Source organism: Urocitellus parryii, unplaced genomic scaffold, assembly GCF_045843805.1.
Source record: "Urocitellus parryii isolate mUroPar1 unplaced genomic scaffold, mUroPar1.hap1 Scaffold_926, whole genome shotgun sequence".
Classification (NCBI taxonomy): domain Eukaryota; kingdom Metazoa; phylum Chordata; class Mammalia; order Rodentia; family Sciuridae; genus Urocitellus; species Urocitellus parryii.
The window spans coordinates 20,828-44,047 of NW_027554233.1; the positions used below are offsets into that span (position 1 = coordinate 20,828).

At 42.0% G+C, this 23,220-nt stretch overlaps 2 pseudogenes; both read right to left on the reverse strand.

Moving 5' to 3' along the window:
- Nucleotides 1-10,621: 10,621 nt before the first annotated feature.
- Nucleotides 10,622-12,192, reverse strand: LOC144253102 (nocturnin pseudogene; annotated as a pseudogene).
- Nucleotides 12,193-20,572: 8,380 nt separating this feature from the next.
- LOC144253103 (four-jointed box protein 1-like) lies at nt 20,573-21,873 on the reverse strand (annotated as a pseudogene).
- Nucleotides 21,874-23,220: the final 1,347 nt, after the last annotated feature.

Here is a 23,220-nt window from a genome sequence, read left to right on the forward strand (position 1 = left end):
TAAAGAAAGGGTACACCTTTGAAGGGAGACATAGGGGCACCAGGATTGAAATTCTTACCTGGTCTCTTTAATGCCAACGTTGTGAAGGCAAAGCAAATGGGAGAATGCAGAAGAGGGAAAATGGCAGCAAGAAAGAGGCTCCCCAGTTCCTTGGTCACTGGAAATCTGATGGGGAACAATAGATCAGGGGCCTGTAGGTAGGAAAATTGTACAGTTTGCAAATATCCCTGAGTAAACTTCATGGTATGCTCCTTTAGACAAAAGTTATACACAGAGAAGAGTCATTCCTAGTATAAAAAATGCCCTGAACACTATCTATTGACTGTGACACCTCAGCTTTACCTGTCTCTGAGAGACCCCTTATGCATTCTTTTTAGAAAATTTATTGTCCTCCTAGGTGACTCTCTAGAAATGGATCAATTTGACTCTGCTTAGTAGCACCATCCCTCTCCTCAGGTTTAACAATGGGAAAGGAAGATTCTCCAGAGCACTTCCACATACTTCAAGATCTTTTGTAAAGGTGACAGTTCCCAAAGAATATTGCCCCATCACCTCCTCAGTTTCCTTTTGCTGATGTTTCTTATAAATCTTTCTGTTTCTTTCCTAGGCTTGCACAACTGATCTTGAATGAAATCTCTCCCTAGCTGGAGCCAGAGAAACCCTGAAAGTCAATCAGGAACACATCCTGCCTAGCATGTGGGTACTTCTCACAGCATTTCTGACCACAAAAAAACAGTGGGGGCACTGATTCAGGCCAGCCCTATCCCCAGTGTTCAGTGGTCCCTACTTGACACAGCAAGCTCTGTTCCCAAGGAGGAGGTCTGTGTCATAGATTTCAGTTCCCTGAGATCTTCTCCTTGCATGAACAACAAAAGCCACTAAGGTATATGAAAGGTGATGGGATGATTAGTGGGGCTTTCCAGACATTTTAACAGCCATTGGTTATGCTCTTGAGCCTGGGAATTGAGCCATTCTGAGGTTCTTTTCCATTGAGCTTTCAATAATGAGAAGGAAAGTGTCATAGAGAACCAGGCCTATGCCAGATGCCAAATATAGCAAGGTTGTCTAGAGCACATCCCTGTTCACCATGACATCACACAGAATGTAGTCAAGGAATGCAAGGTCCACCACCTTCAACACTTTCACATATTAATTATGACCCCTGCCTAACTTCAAGTGACAATATGAGTAGGGCCCCTTCATAGCTGTGGGCTATTCTCCTTCCTCTCAAAAAGAACCAAATTTTCTTTAAACCTGATCCTGGAAAACAGAGTATATCCCCGCACCCCATGTATGCAGTTACAATGGAATACCAAGGAAGGAATTTGAGCAAAATCTCCCTGCCAACATAAAATGAAGGGGCATGGCTACACCACAAAAAGTGGTCAACACCAAAAATGTCTGAAAGATTTTTTCCATGAAAGCACAAATCATTCAGAAGACCTCACAGAGACTCAAATCTATGTTGGTTGAGGTTTCCTAAGTTCCTTGCCATTCAGGAACTGAGAATACCTCCTGCCTGGAATGAAGAAAAAGTTTTCCAGGGCAGGGGGCAGTGAGGAGCTCTGGACTGTGGTAGTTAGAGTACCTGCAGCTTTCGTCACAGACAGGATAGTGCACTGCAGATGTGGTTAGTGAGAAACCCACCAGGGCATTTTTCTAACTAAAAATTTTTTTCTCCACTGCCCACTTATGATACAATACCCTCCTGTCAATACCCTCAGTATGATATCACAGGCAACTTCTAGATGTCTGAAGAATGGAACCAGATTTCAGGCTCTCCTCTCCAACAATCAATCCCTCCCCACACTATGGTACCTTCTCCCACTGCCCAAAAACCCTGTTTTCATTCTATAAGCAATCAAACCTTTGGCCTCTCTCCTTTCTGCTGACCCAGTGTAATTTTCCTGAGATTTCTAGACCTGTGTCTTAGGAGCCCTCTTCTTCATTAGCAGTTTTACTTTTCCCTGGGCTTCCTGACCCATGTCAAGTGCCTTGTATAAGGCTCTTTCCTTCCTCTACTTCTGCTAAGTTGATCACAGGGGAAGTATTCCATTTAAATTCCCCTGGATTTACAGGGCAACTGGCAGTATGATAACAAGCTCCTGACCCTCTAGACTCACCTCATTCTAAATACCAGGATGCTAGACAAAGAGTCTTGCAGTTTTCAGAGTGGAAAACATCAATAGAGGACCCAGAACATGAACTGGCTGTAGCAGTTCCTTCAGGTCCTACTACAGCTGTTCAAAGTTTGAATGTAAACACCAGTTAAATGAGGGATCAAAACATTCTGTGGGGGGTGAGGACAAGTGCAGCAGGCCTGAGTGGGGCTGGAAAGACATTCCATGAAGAGCTCTGGCAGGTGTGGGAGAACTTCAAGTTCCCTTCACGGAATAGAGTGGAGTCCCAAGTGGTGTGTGCCTCTGGGCCATTTTGAAATAGTTTCTCAGATTCACAGGACAGTGGTTTGACAGATGCAATGGTATTCCAACACCTCACAATTATCTTTGTTTGCTTCCCCTCCTGGTCATGATCATTTATCCATGGATCTCATCAGACACACAATCATGGTATAAGCAGCTAATAAATTATACAGTGTGGCTTTTATTTTATGGATATAGTGTTTCTTTCATCCATTCAAATCTGCAAAACACACACTTCGGTGTTCATAAGATATTCAACATCAGCCTTTTTAAAGGAATGGGGCAAAACAGAATAGCCAGACACTGAAAACAGGCTTCTTTGGCTCATCTTTTACTTGTAAAATATGCTCATTATTTTCCATAGTTTTCAAGCATGTCACTGACATTAGATCTAGTTTGTTTCTTTCTTCTGTTTTTTTTTTTTTTTTTTGAACTACTGATATAAAGGACAGTGTGGTAAAACTGTCTTTTCCCCTTAATTCTAAATTAAAAAAAAAACATAATGGTTTACTATAATGAATGATGGATATCAAATTTTCAAAGCAAGTTTTATTTGCTAGATCAAAATGAATTCAGGGCCCTTGTATACTCTTTGGCAGTACTTTTCCACTGAACTTCAGCTCTAACCCTATGCAATCTGTTTTCCACTGCTTCAAAATGCTAGACTCTAGATGCACATATAATCCAAGTAGCTCAAATTCAATCTATGGAGACTGGCATGGAAAGGAGCAGTCAAATGTCCTTCTGCCCTATCATCTGACATTATTATTGTAAATCCCCAGGCTAACAATGATTGCTGAGCAAAGAAAACACACACACACACACACAAAAAAAAAACATGTCTGAATATGTCTGATGAGCTACAGAAAACAGAAGCTTTTACACCTAATCAGGAAACTTTGGAGTAATGGCAAAGACCTAGTATGCTTTCTTTAGAACTTTTCTGTCTTCCACCAGGGTGGCCCTTGGCAGTGTCACACCTAACCTCTCTGCCACACTATTTTTTGGAGGGAAGTGATACTAATTACCGGCATTTCCAGAAAGAGCATCAAGGGAGTGGGTTTTGTTTTCCTCAATGTTACAAGGCTAAGTTTATCCATGGTACACATTTTTTAAAGTGTACCAACTGAAAGTATGCTGTATGTTACAAACAGGGAGAAGGTAAAATTGCTCTGTCTGATGAAATTGATGGACAATGTTAAGCCTTGATTAAGGTTATAACAAACACACTCAAAGAAAACATCTGTTCTTTCACTCATATATATTGGGAGAGCTCTCCACATCTAAAAATATGGCTCAGTACAGTAAATTCTGTAGGACAAAGTCAAGGAATGGAGTGGCCATGAAATGCAGCAGTGAAATATTCTTCCGTCCTACCATCTGACCATTGCTGTCATAAAGTCCTGAACTATCTGTTGCTGAAGGGAAAAAAATATTCTGAACATGGATGTCCACCTAATCAGGAAACTTTGGAGGTATGACAAAGGCCCTGCCTGCCTTGTGAAGAGATTTTAGGTCTGTGCACCAGGAGACCCTTGGCAGTGCCACATTTGACATGTCTTCCCCATTATCCTCTGGAGGGAAGTGATATTAATTACCCAAATTCCCAGAAAGAGCATCAAGGGAGTGAATTATTTTTCAATGTCTTACCAGGTCAAGTGACTCTGTGGTAAAAATGTGAAAAACTTCAAGCTAAAAGAATGTGGAGGATTAAATTTATGTCTACTGAAATTGGTTAACATTGCCAAGTCTTCATTAAGCATATAAGAAAAATATTCAAAGAAAAGAATTGAGCATCCATATATATTGGGAGAGCTCTCTGTATGCTATAATATGCTGAGTTCAGTAAATGTAGAAGTAGACAAAATAAAGGAATGGGGGTTTCAGAGTGTTACCCAGACCTATAATTCTTTGCCAGACCTGTTCTTTAATCGAACCTACAGATGGACTAGGAAGAAAGCATACACTGATGTTTGGACTAGTGAACATGAATTAAACGTGCATAGTGTAAAAGTGGTAAAAACACTGGGTCCAAATGAGGACTCTATGCTTCAGAGTAGAGCACTTCCAAGTGCTGCTCCAGTGCTCTCTAATACAGGCATGGCCGGTTAGTAGTAGTGAAAATCACTAACGGTGATTCAGATGCACTCTCTGAAAGAAGAGCCAGCCCAGAGGCTCTGTGACAAGAAGCTGCCTTGCCAGACACCTCACAGACATCCCGACCCCCTCAAGCGCTCTGAGCTTCCCGCTGGCACCCCTCACGCATGCGCATGTTCTTGGCAAGAGGCGCTCTGGCGCTCTTGGGCTGCCATCCTACAGCTGGCTCAAGAGTCCCTTGCAGCTTCAGTGTAGCAAAGCATAGGCAGGGGCACTGACAACAGGCTGGCTGTGGCTCTCACGGTGGCGTCCAGAGTCAGTCCCATAGGCCTCGAAGTCTGTCCAGTCTTCCATCCGTCGGCCGTCGGCCTCCGTGTGCTTGTGAGTAGGCGCCTGCTACACGGCACAGCCCCCTGCACCTCGCCAGGCAGCCCGGGGTGCCGGCCTTTCCTCACCTCAGACATGGGCCGCGCCCCGACTAGGCCAGCTGTGCCAGGGCCCGCCTGGCCTGGAAGTGAGGGGCACGTTGGCTAGGGCGGCACCAACGTCGAGGCCTTGTCCATGTCCCTTGCAGCCTCAGTGGCGCCCATGCTCCAGAGAACCTCTGCAGTGCTTGAGAAGCATGGTACCGGTCAGCAGGTCAGTGCTCCTGTCGGTGTGAGACAAAGTTGTGACTGTTATTTTCTTGTTCCCCGGTGAAAGCTGTGAATGTTAGAGACACTGTCAGCCAGTATCCGGGTTGTTAGGCAGAAGGACGCTCAGTTTTCATGATGTTAGTGACTTTGCAAAACGGAATACTGAGTCACTTTTGCTGAGGCTGATGTGGTCACATCACGATTGACATGCCCTCATAGATTGACTTTGGTGGAAGAGTCTGGACAAAGCAACATGATTACAGGAGAAACATTTGACCACAAGTCGTTTTGCAGTAAACAGATTCCTATTTTATTACTAAATTTTATGGTGTTCATCTATTGTACATGTTAAATTGATTTTGTGCTCTCTTGTGTGTGTTGATGGGTTACTTGGGAGTCCGGGTGTGCATTTGTAGACACAAGGTAATTTTCGTTTGGTTTTTAGGGACATGAAAATTATGTGGGGTAATTTATATGAGAAAATGAGATGTTGATCTTGTAATTTTAGGGATGGTAGGAATTCAGAGAGCATGAGTGTTTTTCATTCTTCCTTTTATTGGGTGGTAGTGTCCCTAATGTGTTGATATGCATTCAGAGTGTTGGGGTTGTTTTGTTTTCAACTGACTCATGAGAATCTGCTACATATTCAGAAGTCTGGGTGGTGGTGTCTTGGTGTAATTTTAGATGAAAGGAACATTGTGACTGTTTCTGGGAGACTGTGTAGGAATGAGTGAATTTAAAGGGTGTGAGAAGTGATGGGCATAAACTCAGGGAGTTGAGGTTAGGTGTTTATAATTTGAGTTTCATAATATTTAACCTTTGTTTTTTTTTTTTTTTCCATGAATACTGGGATGAGTGCATGCACGGTGGTAATTTTGGAAATAAATATATGTTTGTGCATATGGGCAATGTAAAGGATTGCATTTGGGTGTATTTCTCTGGGTTTGCAAAGTGATTGACATAATATGGAAATATAGGAATATTTTTATATTCAGGACATGCTATTTAGTTATGTGGATTTGTTTTTATTTTGGTATTCATATTTATGTTTATGTATTTGAGTGTCTAACGGCCAGTCTGTGAATACTTTTTGGAATAGTAGGATGGATATATATATATATATATATATATATATATATATTGATTGTGGTGTGGTGTTAGTAGGACTCTGCATTTTAGATGTGGAGTTATTTCTTTTTATTAGCAGTTTTTGATTTTGTATATGATGGCAGCATTAGATATCATGTGTGTTTGGGAATATTTCCATATTTGTATGTGTTGGGTAATTGTGTAAGAATGTGATGCTTGTAGAGAGGTACATATATATACAGATTGTATTAACTAGCACACCCTAGAGGTGCTCATTTGTGTGTGTCAGTGTTTGTTGCATGAATTAGCAATAGTTGTGAAAAGGAAAAATATTAGGCATATGTGTATTTAAGGGATATGGCAGTTTTGACATAATTTCTGGGGCTATATGTGTGATATGTGTATTGAGTAGAAACTTATTTTTATACAACTGGGAAATAGGGATTTATTTATGTGATGGAGAGGCAACATTGCACTAATACACTAGAAATGTACCTTGGGTACAAGACTTGTTTGAGAGGAGAATGTCAGGGTACCCTGCTTTCCCAGGGAAGCTTAGGAAGATCCATTTCCTGTTTAACTAACACCATTCAGGCATGAAGAGTCCATGGTCTAGAATGTCCTGGCTACTGATTCCATTGATAGCAAACTATTGCTTTGTCCATGTGATTCTGTTTATCAGGCATGCTGAATGCAAGTGTTATGGGGTCATGAAGGCTTCTACTGATATTTGAGAGGAAAGCTTGGTGTGGTAGTGAAGTATGTGAAACAGTCAGAGTCCCATCCAGCAGGCCCCAAAAGGGTGATTTGTCAAACTATGAGAGTGAAGCCAGTGTTTTATTGGAAACCCGAGGTAGTTAGCAACGTTAGCAACATAAAACATCTGCCATGGGAAGTCACAGGCAGTGAGTTCACCTGGATCCATAGAGTGGCCCTGTAGTAGACAAAGAGTGGAGGGCTGAGGATGTCCAAGTTCTCTGTTACATATTTTGCACAATCATGTGCCCCAGTTCCACACATGGAATGCAAAACTTAATGTTTATCCTGATAAGCTTTGTTCAGATGCCAACTTGCAAGTTTTTGTTCTTCCTTTTTGGGATGGTTGTGTTTCTCCTTCATCATTGTATCTTTCAATTATTTTAAGTTCTTTATCATTTTACAGAGGATTACAGCTAATGTAAATATGAAAGTTTTGATTCTGCTGCTTTTCTTTTATTTGAAAGAGCCAATGACTTGAAGCATCAGTGTGTTGGGAAAAGAAGAGACTTTATTTTGCAACATGCCCACAGGTAAGAAAATGAATGACTAGCTCCTTGTTTCATCTTGCTTAGTGCTGCCAAGTGAATGTTCATATAGCATGTTGTGTGGGATTCTTTCCTCAATAGTGGGCAGGTGGGCACCAGGGTAGTTCACTAATCTGGATAAATTTCCTTTTCTGGAATGTGGGTTGTGACGGTCTTATCTGGGTCCAGTGGTCACTGAGTCATCTGGGACCTGTGAATCTAAAAAGACATGATTGTTTAGAAGCTTGCATTTTGAAGGTATGGGCTTCTGGTTTTCATCTCAGTCAATCTCTATGCTCTATATCTTTGCTAATGCCTTTTAATTTGGACTTTTCCTGTAACCTAGGTTGTTGCCCTGTACAAAGGTTAGTGCTTTTAACTAACTCAAAAACTAGTAATTAAAATAAGGATTAGGGTATGGGAAGAAAATAAAATTATGCTCATTAATTAAAAGAAAATGTGTGGAGTATAAATCTTTTCCTCACAGTAACACTTCACTTAGTTTCCTTGAGTCTCAGAGGAGACTTTGGACAAGGACTTTTGAGCAATACAGGAACTATTGAGACCATTTGGACTTTTAGAGATGAATGCCGTGAGATGGATTGAGTTTATTGGGACAAGGGATAGAACCTGATGGGGATCTTTAGTGTCTCCCATACGTTCATATATTAAACATTTCTTTCCCACCTGATAACCCACTGGGAGGTAGTGGCACATTTTAGGAGGTGGGACCCAGTTGGTGGAAATGAGGTAATTGGGGATGTGCCCCTCAACAGGTACTCAGACACATGTTCCTTCTCTCTTTGCTTCCCAGCCACCATAAATTGAACAGTTTTCCTCTTCTATCCACCCTCCACCAGACATACTGCCTTACTACAGGTCCAAATGCAAGAGGACCAAATGTGCATGGACTGTAAACCATTCACAAATTGGGGCAGATGTGACTGCAGGGAGCCCAGGTGGACAAGCTCAGGCCCAGCATGGGAACATACATTGCACAACAATGTGTCTTCAAAGCTAGGAGACATCTGTATAGGCTGAGATGGATACTCATATGGGTTTATTTGGGGTGATCCTCCCCTTGAATTACCTCAGTGTCTCCAGAAGGGGTATCTGAAAGAGGTCTCTTTCTATTTGAAGCATTTTCTCTGTATTAAATATTTATTGAGTGACTGGCAAGTACTTCTCAGTTTTATAGGAGGGAGTATAGCCTCTGCTTTTCACTTTTATATTCTCTTATTACATTTTCAACATCAATGTGTTTGCCTGAAATCTGCATTTATACCCTTCCACTTCTATCTTCAGAACCCACAAAACTAATAGACTAAAACAAATTGCTGACTGTAGGTGTCAAATATTAGACTATGTATGTGGTGTACTGCTTGTGTGATCTTGTGCCTTAGTACCAGGACTCATGTGAAGAGTCAGGAAAAGAACATGAACCAAAATACATGAATCATCTTTTGTGTGCATGTTTGATTGTCATGTATGCAAGGATTGTGTCTGAGTGATTTCTTTGGCCTGTGTTGTGTGAGTACCTTTGTAGTAGTGCATGTGTTTGAGCTACTGGTGCTGGTTCCATGATTTTTATTTTTGGCACTATGGACTGTTGTGAACATGTGTCTATGCCTTTCGGAAGATCTAGGACTGTGTGTCATCTTTGTTATGGATCTGTGTATTTCTTTTTTTAAGCTTTAAAAGGTTATTTATTAATCTTAAATATTTACAACTCATACAATAAAATATGTACTAGTTTACTCCTGATGGGTTATGTTGTTTGGAAGAGGCATCACCTCTTATCTGTATCACTTTTATTTCTGATGGTTGAGAATTGTGGGTTATCTTTTAACTTCTTACATTCTTCTTTGTAGATGTTTTAAATGACAGTCATCTGGATTTCCTAGGAAACTTCTCTGACAGCCCAATTACAGGCTTTCTGTAAAGTTTCCCATCTCTGGCTGATGGAGGTTATTCCTGTAATCTCAGTTGCTCAGGAAGCTGAGACAAGAGGATCACAAGTTTTGAGGCCAGCCTGGGCAACTCAGCAAGACCCTGTCTTAAAACAAAAAAGAAAAAGGCTTGGGGATGTAGCTCAGTGGTAAAGTACATTTGCACTCAATCCCTAGTACCAAAAACAAACAAACAAACAAACAACAACAACAACAAGAACAAATACAAATACAAAACAAAACAAAACAGCCTTCAAATCTCTGAAAAGAAAGTCCCCTTGGCTTTCTTAGACACAGTGACATAATAATTCCCAAATAATCATGGTGAAAAGCACATTCCAACATAAATGATGATGATACTAACTTTCAAATGTATACCACTATTATCCCAATGGAAAAAGGACAATGCATAGCAGTGATTAAATGATGGAAAACTAACTGGAATTTTTCAAGAAACACAATGGGAAACATGGAGGCAGAGAGAACAGTATTGATGAAGAGAGCTTCAGTCCCTATACTCAGACTTAAATAATATCCCCCCCATGCTGAAAAGCTTCTCTGTACACATTGTAGGGCACCAGAAGGAGACATTTAAAAGCTTGAAGAAAATTACTCTAAGTGATTTTATAACTTGAGTCTTGCACGGTTCTAAAATGTTCATGATGTCATAATTTAGTTTTACATGAAGATATAAAAATAATAAATATTGCATGCATATCCTGTTGACATTTGAAAAACTCACAAATGAATAACTTGAAATACGGTCTAGTGAAATTTTCCTACATACTGAATGTTAGCGATGGAATAGGCAAGCAAGCCAGCAAGTTTTTAAAGCATCCACAAACTGAAAGAGCTTCAAAGGGAGCCCAGCTGAATGCCCTTAAATGACAGAGCAAAAGGGAATCCTCAGGGAGGGAGAATAAAAAAAGCCGGAAACTAGAGTGCAAACAAACAGCCTTTTTGCTACAATTTGCATTGAAAAGGTTCCTGAACTAACAGGATCATTCCCAAGGGCATGCTGGAAAGGCAGGAAAGGATACAGAAACTGCAACTGCGGACCTTCCTCAGGCAATTTCCTATCTTTTTTTCAGTTTCCTGAATATCCCTGTTTAAGTTTCCTGTGATTAAAAAGGCCAGATCAGCTTTTATAGAAGTCTGTTGGGTTCCTCATTAAAGCTAAAGTCACACACTAGAGAGAGGTGGTCAGAGGGGTAGTTGAAGGAGGGAAGCTCCATCTGCTCCTGCGTAAGCAGGTCAAGCGCCAAGCCACTGCTCAGTGGCCTGTCTGGAGTACCAGGTGTAATTCAGGGTGTGTCCCCTCCCTCCCCCTCCCAGGTCCAGACCTCCAACTGCCTGTTGTTGCTCAGCAGCTTGTAGGCTCTATTCAGGTTGAGGCCAGAGGAATCGAAGTGCTTGTAGACCTCTTCAGTGGGCTCTGCATTGAAGTCCCTGCAAATGATCAGGGGGATCTTGGCCTCTTGGGTGATGTTCTGCAGGTTCTGGAGAAGGTCACAGCCCTGGGCCAAATGAAACTGCTCCCAGCCAGTGCGAGCTTTCAAGTGGGTGGCCTTGATGCAGAACTGTAGTCTTGATTCTTTGCACAACAGGGTCTGAGCAATGGCCACCTGGTTGGTTTTCAGCGTTATGGCCATTAGCCTGATATTGGCACTGTTGACCAGCTTGAATCGGTTCTGGAGAAAACAATAAGGTACAACCATCTGGTCCATTGTTGTGTTCAACATCTAGACAAGGTGACCAGGGCTTTGGGAAGAAGGTGCCTTGATAGTCCAGTCTACTGAGGAGCGGATGGAAGGTGTCAAAATAGGGGTCCACCTCTTACAGGCACAGTATGCCCTGCTGGTAGGCGAGGATTTCCTCCAGAATGAGACACTTCCTCTCTTCCCACTTGAGAGCTTCAACAGAGCATTGTACAAAGTTGTCCTTGCCCTCTCCAAGAGCTTGGGCAAGGGTGTTCCATTGCATGACCCTAATGGGTGGGTGGCTATGGGGGCAATCTGTCCTCAGATCCACAAAGTCCCTCTGGAACCTGGGAGGTTGAGTATGCAGGACAGCCCTCCACTCCTCCAGAAGCTCTTTAGGATCACTGGGCTCCAGATGTTCTGGGTCAGGTGACACCAAATACTCTGGGTGCTGAGAGGCAGCGCTGCTGTTCAGAGTTTTGGCGAGAGCACTATAGAGTCTTCTTGTGACCTTTCCCATGGAACACGCAGTTGGGGAACACAACCTCATGGTGCCTGAATCCGCTGAGACGGCCGCCAGGAGCCTGGGGACGAAGGCCGGGTCGATCGCGGGCGAGGGCGAGTGGCGGTGCATCCTGGGCACCGGCAGGCGGCGCAGGTTGGGGAGTCCTTCTGCAGCAGGGCGAAGCAGAGCCGCTCTGATACATGCGGGGCGCAGCCGTCACAAGCGCCAAGGCAGCTTATGGCGCGCCTGAAGAGCAGAGCCTGGAGGAGGCCAAGGCAGGCGAGTTGATCAGACCTCCGGGCCTCTTAGGGCAGATGCTATGAGCTGCTTCTCACTTCGCTGGGGCCGCTGGAAGATGGCTCAGTCTGCCGCAGGCTGGCGAGAGCTCGGATCTATGTATTTCCAGATCTTAGAGTTTATATGTATAAACAGGGTTTCAAGGTAAGAATTTAGGACTGAGAGTTTTTCCTGTACTTACGTTCAGATTCTGAGGCATTGAATGTATGTGCATGTTTGTGGCATACAGGTGGTCATATAAGATACATTTGGGAATGGAGATTAGTGTCATATGTTAAGAAGTATTTGAGTATGTTCTGAATATATTCAGTTATTGATAGAACATTTGTGTGATTGCATTTTGCATTATATTGGCTGGTCAATATTTTTCTGTGATATGGGGATATGTGTATCTATTTTAACTGTTTTTTTGAAGGTAAGCAGAATTATGAGGTTTTATATGATAGGGTACAGATTGTGTACCCTTAATTGGTTTTTGTGGTGTATGTGTTTTATATTTGGTTATGAGGAATTCTGGGTGTATGACCAGGCATCTGACAGATAGGAAGTTTATATAATTGAGAATTTTCAGAGTTTCATGGGGTTGTGTGCTTGTGACTGTGTACATCAGGAGGTATGAGGAGTCCTATATATATCTATTAATAATGACAGAGTGGCTGCATGTGCTTCTTAGTCTGTGGCTGTTCTATGGAATGTGTATATTCAGACAGACACCTGTGTTGTCAATCACATGTAATCTAGGGCTCTGAATGTATTCAGGTAATGCGTTGACTGTATATTCATTTTCGAGCTGTAAGTCGGTGGTGTGTGCTTTCTTAGGGAATGCAAGTGGTACATGTATATGGGAATACATGTTAGGTATTTGGTTAGTGACAGTGTGTATGCATTGTTCATGGTGTGGTGGGGTTTATGGGTATTTATTAAGAGCAGTGCTTGAAGGGAGAGTTTTTGAGAATGTGTATGTACACTTTGGGGCTTAGAGTATGAGGGTAGAGAATGCAGTGGTAGGTATATTTTGTACTGAAGCTACGAGTGGATTATGTATCTGGAAAATGATGACAAATGAATTGTAGTTGATATCCTTATTATGTACATTTGGAGGGGATTGGGAGTCTTTATGTGTATTTAGGAGTTGTTTGCACATCAAATATTTTTGAGAATAGAGTCATGTTTATGTGTGTATGTTTTGGGTTGTGCCCATATCCTTCAGTGTCATGCATGTTACATTTTTATAACCATGGTATATCTGGTTGCTAAATCTTTAGGAAGTTCTAAGAGTTGTTGTATGTTGAGGATGAAGTAATATTTCTAATGTTTATGAAGTATGTGTTTCTTTTGAGAGTATCACATCTGTGTGATTTGCTAGAGAGTTTAGGATTCTGTTTGTGTGCGTTCTGGAAAAAAGTAGGGTTGTATGCATATATGTTTGTGTGTGTGTGTGTGTGTGTGTGTGTGTGTATTTTCAATTTTTGGTGGTATAATGTGCACTTGCTTTCAGGGAGTGTATTTTATGTATGAATGTATAAGCATGTAATTTGTAAAGTATAGTTCACAGATGCATGTATTGGCATGTGCATTTTGGAGTAGGGGTTGAATATGTGTTTTTTGATGGGAAGATGTTTTGTATGTATTCAGGGAATGCAAGAATGGGGTCAATTTGTGCATCTGTGTGTTTGGTGGATGGCAGTGACCTGATGGTTGTACATCTGTTTTCAAATGTGAGCATTTTTTATGCTATCTGTAACAGAAGGGATTGTCACGCGTGTACATACATGAGTAAGGGAAATGTGCACATGTCTTTGTGGCTGGGTGGTGTGTGTGTGTGTGTGTGTGTGTGTGTGTGTGTGTGTGTGATGGGTGTTGAATGTGGTCCCAGGAGCACATTAGTGATGGCAAGCCCTTCCCATATACACTTGTTTCTGTTGATCTGATGTGTTGCCCACACTCGGCCTGTGCACAGTGGAGGCCGGTGACTGTGGCAGAAGTGAGATTCTAGTTTCTGGTTCTTATCCAGTGGGTCTGAGAACATTAGTTGTACTGGTAGGTGGTTGTGCCTCTTGAGCTGGAGTGTTGCTAGCCTGTAGGATTCTGGGCTGGTGGATGTAAGTAGATCAGTGTTGACCCCTCAGGGGGGCGGAGTTTCTCCAATATGGCCATTTTTCTCCTGAATGGTTCATAGAGACTCAGAAAGGAAACTGCTGGAAGATTCACAGATTCAGGAACAATTCCTGAGACAGATATTTATGTTTGTCCAACTGTTGCTTCCTCTCTTGGATTTTTTTCATTTCCAAGACAAAGTCCAAGACTCTAAGTGTGTTCCCCACAGGACCCTCCCAACCTGGCTGTGTTAGTGTCCCATGGGTTCACATGCCTGAGCTCACAGTGTGCATGCTCTGGAAACACTACTGACTCTACAATTATCATATAATTGTGTCTTCAATCATATTATAAGAGGAATTACAAGCTGAAAATCCAATTATATTGACTTTTAATTTTTTTCCTGAGAGCTATGCTCATTATTGTTATTTATTTTTTGGCATGGGAATTAGTGATCCTTCCTTTCAGCCAACATGGTCCTTCAACATTTCTTATTGAAATGATCTCCCAATGGAGAATTCAAATGTGTACTAGGATGGTTTGGTCAAATTCATTCTACTAATCCTGCTTTTCCTTTCTCAAGTGGAAATGTTTTAAATGTGGCATACACATATGATAGGATATTAAGTGTTCTGAATAAAGAAGGAAGTTCTTTTCAGTTTTTATTTATTTGGAAATAAGAAAAATGTGATTAACTTATATATAAGTGATCAAATACAAATAAAGTTTTACCATCTTAACAAACTTTTACTATCTTAACCATTTAGGAATGCAGGACAGTGGTTTTCAGTATATTTGTATTGCCATACTTCTGACACCAACATGCAGCCACAGAACTTTTTCATTTTGCAAATTAGAAACTCGCTCATTTCTTGAGACTTATTCTTTAAGTCTCAATTTCCTTGCCTCCTAAGGGCTTGGAAACCACTATTCTATTTTTTCTATTATTTTGACTACTCTGTGTACCTCATATAAGTAGTCATAAAAATGTATTCTTTTACTTAGAATAATGTTCAAAAGGTCTGTTCATGTTCTAGTATTGGACAGAACTTCCTTCTTTATTCAGAACACATAATATCCTATTATATATGCATCCCACATTTACAACATTTCTCCATGAGAAAGAAAAAGCAGGGATATTGGAATGAATTTGACCAAACTATTATAGTACATACTTGAATAGAACACAGTGAATTTCACCCTTAGTTATACCTAAAGAAGTGTTTTAAGCACTACTTTAGAAAGATATAAATATGTAGAAGGAAGAATGGTACAGTAAAGGAAACAGGGCCAGGGAAGATGGAAGGGGAAGGGCAAGTATTGAAGACTGAATTGGAACAAATTATTTTCCCTGCTTGTAAGGTTATGTTAAAATGAACCCCACTGTTATGTATAATTGTAGTACACTAATGAAAAATGAAAAAAAAAATCCCTTCTCAGTTGACCTTTGAGTATAATGAATAATCCTGGTGTGATTTTGTGGGTAAAAATATCTGTTCAAGTCCTTTCCTGTAATGTTTATAGAGGTTTATGGTGAGAATTTGAATTACCACCTCACCTGGGGTGGTAAATTGAGTGAGGGGATATGAATATTGCTTCATGAGAATAGAGAATGTTGACAGAAATTCATTTGATAATTTGAGGAACCACCATACATTTTTCCATAAAGTTTGTACCACTTTGCATTCTAACACACCGTACACTAGGGTTCCAGTTTCTACACATTCTTAGCAGTACTGGTGTTTTCTGTTTCTTTGAAAGTAGCCATCACCATGAGTTTAAAGATATATCTTATTGTGGCTCTTATTTTTCTTTCTCCACAGATTATTAATGTTGACCATCTTCCCATGTGCTTCTCAGACATTTGTGTCTCTTTTCTGGAGAAATGTCTATGTAAATCCTTTGCCCATTTTAATATTTGGTTGTTGTTGTCATATTGTTGAGATATAAGAACTTTTTACATCATGGATATTATATCCTTATCAGATACATGATTTTCAAATGTTTTATTGCATTCAGTGGGTTGCCTTTTCACTGTAATGATTGTGTCCCTATATGCATAAAATTTTCAATCTGTATGTAGTCTAGTTTCTCTTTCTTTTGGTATCTGTAATTTTGGTGTCCTATCCAAGAAATAACTTAAAAATCCAAAGTCATGAAATTGTTCCTTTGTGTTTTTAGAGCCTTATAGCTGTAGGTCTGACATTTGGTCATCCATCTATGTTAATTTTTGCATCTGGTGTCAGACAAGTATCCAAATTCATTTTTTTTGGCTATCTAGGTTTTTCAACAGCATTTGTTGAAATGTTTATTCATTTCCCATTGAATGGTGTTGTCAGATGTCATTTGAGGACATATGTAAGTGTTTATTTTTTCTGGATTTTCTGTTCTGTTTTATTAATCTATATTTCTCTCTTTCATTTTCACATTGTTTTGATGACTGGCTTTTTAGTAGGACATCTTGAAATCAAGGTGTGTCAGACTTCCAACTTTGTTCTTTCTCAGCACTGTTTTGGTAGTTGGTAGCTTTAAAATTTCATATTAATTTTACAATGATGTTTTAAATTTTTGCAATGACAAATTAGTCTTTTCTTAGGGATTGCATTGAATCTGTGGATTGCTTTGGGCAGTATTGATAAGTTAAGAAATTTAAGCCCATGGTCATTTGCTATCTTTCACTTTTTGGTGTCTTTGTAAATTTCCTTCATAGTTTTATAACTTTCAGATTACAAGTCATTTATATCATTGATTAAGTATTAAGAATGGTACAGTAAATGGAACAGGGCCAGGGAAGAGGGGAGAGGAAGGGCAAGTACTGAGGACTGAATTGGAACAAATTACTTTCCCTGCTTGTGAGGTTATGTTAAAGTTAATCCCACTGTTATTTATAATTGTAATACAATAATGAAAAATGAAAAAAAAATTCCTCCTTAATTGACCATTGAGTATAATGAAAATCCTGGTGTGATTCTGTGGGTAAAAATATTTGTTCAAGTCCTTTCCTATAGTGTTTTAGTGGTGTCATTTGAGAACACATCTAAGTGTTCCTTTTTTTCTGGATTTTCTATTCTATTTTATTAATCTATATTTCTCTCTTTCATTTTCACACAGTTTTGATGACTAGCTTTTATTCTCTTTGAGATGATAGATGAAATTTTTTTTGCTTTTCTTGCCATATTTTTATTGTTAATTTTTTTGTGTGTGGGTTGTATATTAGCACCTTTGCTGAATTTATGCATTCTGGATTTTCATGCTGAATTTATTTATTTATTTACCAAATATGCAGAATAAATTTATTTATACTGAATATTCATGCTTAATTTATTCATTTTCATGGAATTTTAAGATTATATACACATAAAAGTATGTCTTCTATGGACAGACATAGTCATGCTTTTTCCTTCCAATAACTATGCCCTTTGTGTCTATTTCTTGCCAAATAGATCTGGCAAGGACTTCTGGTATGTTAGAAAGAAATAGGAAAATCATGCATTCTTAAAATCTCATTTTGGAGAAAGTATTTTATTTTCTGATTAATTAATTTAGTAGCTTTGGGTTTTCCAGTGTGTTGCTATTCATTTTGTTGTTGTATTATTCTTTTTTTTTTTCTTATCTCAGTAGTAAGGATTGCACTTAGGGCCTCACACGTACTAAGCATACACTCCACCAATCATGAAACTAAATCCTAGCCTTTTAAAAAAATTTTTTGAGGCAGAGATGGTTAAGGTATGTAGGGTGACCTTGAACTTCTAATTTTCCTGCCTCAGCTCAAAGGCTGTGTTTACAGGTATGCATCAATATATTCAGCTGTATTTCTCCCTTCTATTTCCAGTTCTTTTTTTTTCTTTTAGTCATAATAGATGTTGATGTTGGTGCACTCTCTGTATTTCCAGGTTCTTGTCAATAACAAAGAGTAGAAGGATAAACCTACTAGACAGAGCAAGATGATTTATTTAAGTGAGAGTATACTGCTGTAGAAAGAGGTAGCAGGCTCCCCAAAGGAGAATGGAAGGCCTATAAATATATCTAGAGACCAAGAGGATCCAAGAATCTCTCTTTGAGAAATTACAAAGACCTGTCGTAGTATGGTAAATTGAGTGAAGGGATATGGATATTGCTTCATGAGAATAGAGAATGTTGAGAGAAAATCATTTGGAATCTTGGCTAACTTAAGGTGGGGAAGTGTAAGAGCTTGTTTTCATATTGGTTTCTACAGAGGTGGTAAAAACTACACCTGTCAGGTTTCAAAAGGACACAGCCAACAGGAGGAGAGATTAAAGGTTGCAGTCACTGTTCATATTTGGAAAAGTTGTCATAAACAAATGTGAAGCAGCAAGGAGAACAAGCAAAATTAACTTTATAATTATAAACTACTTATCAGTTTTGAGGATATATTTTGTCAGAATGATAATTGGAGGTCCTGTATAGGTTCACAGGTGTAAGATGAATTCTTGGAAGCTATGTGCAAGCCTGGATTATTTCAAGATTCAGAGGGAGGTGTTTAACCCAAGAGAGATGGATCCATCTTGGTATGCTCAGTACCTTTATGGCCTTGGAAGTAGTTAAAATGACTGTTTAAGTTTTTTCCATCTAGGCTATAGGTGTTTTGATAGATTTTTCCTCCTTCCAGGTCTTAAGAACTTGGTCTGCTGGCTTTCTTTTCTTGTAGAGCTCAATGGATTTTACTGGGCATGATCAATGGGCATTCCTGCATGTTTGGTGAGTAGTATGAACTCATCCCATATGAATTAGGTTGACTAATTTCTTAGTCTAGAACCATATTTACTGATAGAAATGGTGTGCTACATAAATCTCATATGGATGTGGGTCCAGATAAGCTTTCATAGTATTTCTAACTCTGATAAGGGCAACAGGTAGTAACTTGGGTCAGATTTTGGACATTGGCAGGCAAATCTTAGCTCAAGTCTTCATAAAGAAATAGTTGGCCCTTTCTTATTTTGCTCAAAGTTTGAAGGTGCCAAGAAGAATGTAGATAATACTGTATCCCCAGTGCTTTTGCTATTTACTGGGGAACTTGTGCCATAAAAGCTGGACCATTGTCACTTTGTAGTGATCTTGGAACATATTTGCTACCTCCTATGCTTTTTCTCTCCACCATGTAAATATATCGATAAGGATTAGGAATATTTTGTATCTTGTGAACATTGGTATATGGGTGAAATCTTGTTGACAGTCTTCCTTTGTATATGATTCCTGGTGTTGACCTGGTTCTACAAGGGGTGGTGGTAGCAAATTTATGGAGTTATTTTAGTTGTACAGAGAATAACTTTGTTTAAGCTGGCAGATGGTATTTGGTATTTCAAAGTCCATAACATCCAACTGACCATTCCCATTGGAGCATCTCTTTCCATGTAGAAAGAATCATATACTCCCTCTATGGCCTTTCATTGTAATCCCTGAGCCAAAACCAATTTTTTTTTGTTTACACATAACCAAGGTCCAGACTTGTCTCTTCCTTGTTCCTGAGCCCACTTAGATTCCTCAGTAGTGTACTTCAAAGACGGCTGGATGTCAGTAGAAGGAAACATGGCATCTCTTAAGCAGAATTTTTTTCTTGTCAGATCTCTCTTTTTTTAAAAATTTAAACTCCCTTTTATTGAAATATAAGTTTGTTTAATATATTTACACCACAATTTATGCACATATATACATAGAAGGCAAATTCTATCAAATAAAAAAGTTTTTCTTAATAAAAAATTTAAACAAAGTAAAGTGCATGGAACTGTTTTTTCTTCTAGTAAACATCGTCATTGTCAAAATTTTGGTCAGTTGGGAGGGGCAGAAAGAAGCAATTCGTATTTGACTCAGTGCATTCATAGCCTTCAGGCCAAAACAGAGTTCAGAAATGAGTCAGACAAATTGTCAGGGTCTCCAGGACTCCCCAGGGTGTGGAGGTCTTGCTCTCTTTGTCCTATCGGGAGGGAGCTGTCCCCCTTCTCTGAACAGTGATCATCGCTGCGCTGGAACAAAGGCAGAACACAGGAAGGGGGCTCCACCAGCCAATGTCACAGCCTTGCTCCGGGGCCACCAGCACAGCGTTTGGTAGGAAATTGCAGAATTAGCTCAACCGCTCAAACGGAAGTTTTCCTTTTTTGGAAAGGGAGGGGGGATGTCCAAGAATGGGGTTCATCTCCCACAGAGACCGTCACATGGGGAACAAACCCCAGCAGCCAGTTTCTTCGGATCCAGTCTCCGCTCTGGCACAGGAAAGAATAGTTTAAAAGCTAGGTGGAGGGAATGTTACACTTCTCGCCTCGGTGAGTTCGCCTTCTTAGAACTTTGAAAGGAAAAAAGCGAGGGATTAAAAAAAAAAAAAAGAGGGCAGGTGGGTGAAGCATTAGTTTTTAAAAACCTTTGCGCTCAGGTCACTGGCTGGGCATTGGTCCAGCTGGTCCCAGCCGGTGGCAGGGGCGACAGCCCTTCCCCCATTCATCCACACCCCCGTCCCGGTTCTTCCTCTCTTCCTCAGGGTGACGCTAAGTCCCCGGCCGGCGGCCGTACTTGGCCTTGCAGTGCAAAATGTGCTTGGCGAGGAAGTCGAGGCGGCGCTGCAGTAGCTGAGCGTGGAGGTCGGCAAGCGCGGCCAGCTCCGGGAAGCGAGGCTCGTGGCGCAGTAGCCGGGCCGCCGCGTCCTGACCGCGGTGCAGCTCCAGGACGCACCTCGCGGTCCGCTGGGGGAACACACACACCGACTGCAACAGCGGTTCGTTATACTTGTCCCACATGCCTGCCACCCGGTAACCATGTACTAAGCCCGCCTCATTGTCCAGAAAGACCAGCGCCCCTCCGGGACCACGGTGCAGGTTGCTCGTGGCGCGCTGCATAACGCGTGGGTCCCATTGCAGGCTGAAGAGGTTGCTTACAAGTAGGTCGAAGTTGGCCGTCAGGTAGTCGAAAAGGATCAGGTCGGTCCATTGCACCAGGTCCACCAGCTCCGCTTGGCTGAGGTTGGCCAGCTAGCCCCCCGCGTCGCGCAGGGGCCGCAGACGGCCGTCCTCTGAGCGCCAGGGCGCTGGCACCACCACGTCTGTGAGGTTGGGCAGCCAGCGCGTCAGGCTCACCACGCTGCCCTCCGTCCAGTGCATGGCGCGCAGTTCCTCCTGCACCTGTGCCCACTGAGCGCCCCAGCCTCCACCCGAGCTAGTGCCAGCGGTGGCACTTGGCTCTGGAGGCCCAGAAGGCGCGCCAGGTAATAGGACAGGGCCTTGCCCTGGATCTGCTCGGGGTTTATGCTGTAGCGCACGCAGGCTCGGGTGCCGTCGGCAAAACCGGCCAGTCTGTTCGAACTGTGTCTGCAGCCCCCACCCTCCAGGGCCACCACCCGGGCGCTGCGCGCAGCCTCCAGCCACGCCGCCGCTTGGGCCTCGGAAAAGCCCCGGGGCACCTGCTCATCCAAGCCACGGCTCCAGAAGACACCCTCGTGCACAGCCGCGCGCTCCGCCAGCGCGGGCCGCCCAGCGGGCACTTGCCGCCTGCGCTCGCCAGGGTGCCGCCGGGGAGGGCTGTCAGCGCCGGCCGCCAGGGTGAGCAGCGCCCTGAAAGTTTTCAGGGAGCCGCCGCGGGCGTCCCACGCCAGGGGCGGGGGCAGAGGGAAGCAAGGCACGGGCGCGGGGCCTCCTCTCCGGGCCGGACGCTGGGGGAGTCCGTCTTCGGGCGGCCGGGAGTCTGGCAGCTCAGTCCGCGGCTGCAGGAGCCGGCCCCACAGCGCCAGCAGCGAGCCCAGCGCCAGCAGCCAGAGCCCCGCAGTGGCGGCGGCGCTCCGCATCCCTCTCCCCATGCTCCCGCGGCCGCGCAGGTGCCGCCGCCGCCGCCGCTTCAAGCTGAGCCCGGGCGCCCGGGTCAGGGCGGCGAGGCGGGCCCGGCAGCTTGTTGGCTCCGGGGCTTTGGGCGCCTGAGCCCCATCGCGGCCGTAGGGCGCTGCGGGGCTCTGTCCGGCGCTCTGCCCTGCGCTGGGAACTCGCCTCGCCTCTGCTTCCCAGTTGCTTTTGTATTTCGCTGTGTTGTCTTGTCAGATCTCTTTGATGCCATTTGCAAAGGATTATACCTACTTGTTTTTGAGGTAGCTTGCTTCTAATAATTTTAGAATAATTTTAGAATTGTAGAATTTCTATCTATGTTTAGAAGGAGAATTTTTTTCCGTAAACCTTCCCCTGTCTTTCTAGTTGATTGCATGTGCATGAAGCACCCTTAAGTCATATGTTGACAGTGTAAATGTTGGCTCATTTGTCCTTGCATTGAAACAGTGGTGATGTTAGGGTGATAAGTTCAGGGTTTTGTGCTGCCCATATATTCAAGAGGTGAATTCTAGTTATTACAGCATACCATACAAATATTTGTCCATTTTTAAAAATTTTTCTTTCATCTATAAACAATTCTTGTTCTAGGTTTCTGGGAGGTTGACCTGTAAGTTTTTCTCAACTGACACAGGTAAGGGATTGCACATCCATGCATGAATAAACTGTGGTAGAAGATGTTTCTTTACTTGTGAGAGAGGCAGAAACTTTAATATACCTTGAGATTATCTAGAAGTATTATTTGATATTTATTTAGTCTAGCTGATGCCAGTCAGAGATGTCCCTTTATCTGATGTGGAGTAGGAACTTCTAATCTTTTACTTAGAGTTAGTTTAGATGCCTTTTCCATTAGTATGGCTATGGTTCTACTCCACTTATTCAAGGGGGTATCTAGTGCTGAAAGGGCCTGTCTTCTCTGAAAACTAAGTTACAGGCTGTTGTTTTGTTTCCCAATATTTAGACTAGTACCCTTAATACTATTCCTCCCTTTTGAGCCACATAAAAGAAGAAAGGTTTGTGTAGATTAGGGATGCCCAATGTAGGAGTTTCTGCATGAATGCATCTTGTAGGATTTGATTTCACTCCAAGGGCTCTAAATCTGGTCCTTGAATTGATACATCAAGTATTTTGCCATGATGCCTAAGTTAGAAATCCAGATTCAGCAATCACTAGCCATTCTCATGAAGGCTCAGATTTGATGTTTGGTCCCAGGTGGTGTGCTATTACAGATTGTTTGTGGTATTACAGGTTGCTTGAACCCTGTTCCTAGTCAGCTATATTTTTTCTAGGGTTAGAATATATCATGCTGGGCATGGTGTTACTAGTATGTA